This window comes from Euprymna scolopes, chromosome 23 (assembly GCF_053919585.1).
Source record: "Euprymna scolopes isolate OS-2025 chromosome 23, ASM5391958v1, whole genome shotgun sequence".
Lineage (NCBI taxonomy): Eukaryota > Metazoa > Mollusca > Cephalopoda > Sepiida > Sepiolidae > Euprymna > Euprymna scolopes.
The window spans coordinates 24397367-24401205 of record NC_136504.1 but is presented as its reverse complement, the minus strand read 5'-3'; the positions used below and the strand labels follow the sequence as shown (position 1 = coordinate 24401205).

Genomic DNA, 3839 nt, shown 5'->3' with positions numbered 1-3839 from the left:
GAAAAAATGATTTGTTATTCAACCATTTTGTTTAATTTAACAAGGAGAGAGAAAGAGAGAGAGAAAGAGAGAGAGAGAGAGAGAGAGAGAGAGAGGAGCAACAGATGCACTGTTTCTGTGGGGGAAAGGAGGGAACGGTAAACATTATTCCTAATAATTCGTTTGTGGATGTTAAACTCCTTTATTTAATGTTACATATTTTTTACATTTCAAAAATTCCATGGAAAAGTCACGTCTTAATTATTACAAAAATACCCTGACACTTCTGATTAATAGTAATAAAACTGTTTTGTTTCTCAATTATATTATTTAATGAAACAACGTTAATCACTTCTGGTTAATTACAAAAATGTAAAATGGTTTGTTGTTTAATTATATTATTTAATATTGACAAGTTTGAACATTTCAAAAAGACACGTCACATTAATTACAAAAATAACCTGGAAAAGTAACGTCTGATTAATTGCAAGAAAAAATACTATTTGTTTTCTTTTAATTGTTTTATTAATTGTAACAAAGGTTTAACATTTTTAACATGCCTTGAAAAAGTCACGTCTGATTAATTACAAAAATCCTTTGGAAAAGTCACGTCGGATTAATTGTAAGAAACAATGATTTGCTTGTTAACTACTTTTTAATGTAACAAAGAGAGAGGGAGCAGCAGATATACAATTACAGCAGTTGAAAGAAGGTATCCGGAAACATTTCCAATAACTTGTCCGTAGATTCTTGTCAGGAAGAAGAAGAATTTCGGATGGCTGGGAAACTTTTGATGGATTGGAAACCTTTGAGAATGGTATTTATTAGCATATCACAGTTGTCCATTAGGAAAACTTTTTCAATTCTTAAAAATGACATGGTTCCTACCCAAACTATTGAAGGTCAGTTTTGCTTTAAGAAAATTAGTTTCATTAGTAAAGATTCAATCACGTTGAAAAGTAATTAAAATTGATATTTTATTTAAGGTTTGTGGCCGCATGTAATAAAAGGAAAGAGACTGTTGAGTACTACAGAAGATGATAGAGTTCTTGTGGCGGAGAAAAGCCACTGGAAATATATTCCCAAGAATATTGAATTGTATCAGCGCAATTTTGTTATATATAAAATAGAAAACATCGTTACAATATACTTGCGTTGTACAATTTTTACTAATGCTATGAAAATTGTATTATTAAATAAAGTAGCTGCTTTTATTTAATAAAAATGACAATTCTATTTCTATTTTAACGGTTTTTGTATTGTTTAAACGTTGTCACATTAAATAAAGTAGTAGAAAACGATTTTTAGTCGCGTGCAAGCGAATCTATAAGTCACTCCGTCGGTTCGTCGGTCGGTCGGTCTGTCGGTCGGTCTGTCCGTAACACTTTTGTGCTTGGCCTTTTTGGTTAAGATCAAAGGTCTGTTGTTAATACATACTGTTCTTAGCTTTTCAAGCTTTTCTTGGCTTTTAGGCCAAGATCAAAGTGTAGTATCTGTTCTTACTACATGCTGTACTTATTGTGAGATAAAGTGGGGAATCACTTTTCTGTATTAATTTTATGTAAAATGATCACCCACTTTACGTACAATGATTCTCAAAACAATTCAAGTTATTCTCCAGAGCATTCAAGTTTTTTTTTAAGGATTCCAGTAATTTTTTAAGCATTCAATTCATTCTTAAGTTCATTAAAGTAATTCGAAGTCATTTACTTGTTATTTATTTAAGTCATTTCAGCTCATTTTGCGATCATTTTAGTTCATCTTTAAGAATTTCATATCAATCCTACATTCACGCATCCATTCATTACACGAGAGCATGGGACTAATGGCTATCGGCCTTGTTTTTATTACAATTAATCCGAAATGACTTATCCAGGTCATTTTTTGTAATTAATCAGAAGTGACTTTTCCAGGGCATTTTTTAAAAATGTTTGAACTTGTTACATTAAATACAGTAGTTGAAAAATATTTTTTCTAACATTAATCGTGACTTCTCCAGGATAAGTTAGTTATCGCCAGCCAGTGTCTAGTCGGTGTAAATCACAATATTAATAAGTTAATTATCGCCAGCCAGTGTCTTGTAGGTGCAGATCACAGTACTAATAAGTTAATTACTAACAGTCAGTGTTTGATCGGCGCAGATCACAATAATAAGTTAGTTATCACCAGCCATTGTTTGGCTGGTTCAGATCATAATACTAATAAGTTAATTATCGCCAGCCAGTGTATGATGGGTGCCGATCAAAATCATAAGTTATTTGCAGCCGGCCAGTGTCTGGTAGGTGTAGATCACAATACTAATAAGTTACGTATCACTAGGCAGTGTTTCGTCGGCGCAGATCATAATAATAAGTTAATTATCACCAGCTAGTGTTTAGTGCATGTAGATCACAATATTAATGTTAGTTATCGCCAGCCAACGTTTGGTCGGTGCAGATCACAATGCGACTAAGTTAGTTATCGCTAGACAGTATCTAGTGGTGTAGATAACTTACAACTTATTTATTGATAGCCAGTGCCTGGTTGGCGCAAATTACAATACTAAAATGTTACTTATCGCCAGCTCATGTCTGGTCGGTGCAGATCATCACCAGCCAGTGTCAAATAGGTGCAGATCACAATATTAATAAGTTAGTTATTGCCAGATAATATTTGATCTGTGTACATCACAACACTAAAAAGTTAATTATCGTCAGCAAGTGTATGGTCGGTGCAGATCACAATATTAATAAGTTAGTTATCGCTAGCCAGTGTCGAGGGGTGCAGATCACAATAGCCATGAAGTACTTATCGCAATCCAATGTTTGCAAATTTTCATTCTATTGAATCTATATCTATATATTGTTTCTTCATTATTTAATATTAATGGTTTTCTTTATGATTAATATTAATATTTTCATTATTTATTATTAATGTTTTTTTTTTGTTTGGATTAATATTAATGTTTTCATTATTTAATAGTAAAAGTTTCGTTATGATTAATATTAATATTTTCATTATTAATATTAATGGTTTTCGTTATGATTAATATTACTATTTTAATTATTTAATATTAATAGTTTTCGTTATGAGTGATATTAATGTTTTAATTATTTAATATAAATGGATTTCGTTATGATTAATATTAATATTTTCATTATTTAATAATAACGGTTTTCGTTATGACGAATATATCCTTTTTCCATTATTAAATATTATGGGTTTGCGTTATGATTAATATTAATATTTTCATTATTTAATATTCATGACTTTCGTTATGATTAATATTGATATTGGCATTATTTAATATTATTGGTTTTCGTTATGATTAATATTAAAGTTTTGATTATTTAATATAAATGCTTTTCCTTATAATTAATATTAATGATTTCATTATTTAATATTATTGGTTTTCGTCATGAATTATATAAATGTTTTCATTATTTAATACTAACTGTTTTCGTTATGATTTATATTAATGTTCACATTTTTAATATTAATGGTTTTCGTTATGATTAATATTAATGTTTTCATTGTTTTATATAAATGTTCTTCTTTATGATAAATATTACTATTTTAATTATTAAATATAATAATTTTACTAAAGATTTATATTGATGTTTACATTATTTAATATTAATGGTTTTCGTGATGATTAATATTAATGTTTTCATTATTAATACTAACGGTTTTGGTTATAACTAATATTAATGTTTTGATTATTTAATATTAATAGTTTAAGGTATGATTTATATTAATATTTTTAATATTAAATATTAATGTTTTTCGTTATGTTTAATATTAATGTTTTTATTTTATATTAACAGTTTCCGTTATGATTAATACTGATGTTTTACATATTTAATATTAATTGCTTTCGT

The 3839-nt window shown here is 28.3% G+C and overlaps 1 pseudogene; it reads left to right on the top strand.

Moving 5' to 3' along the window:
- Positions 1 to 1432: 1432 nt before the first annotated feature.
- Positions 1433 to 1558, top strand: LOC145246308 (U2 spliceosomal RNA; annotated as a pseudogene).
- Positions 1559 to 3839: the final 2281 nt, after the last annotated feature.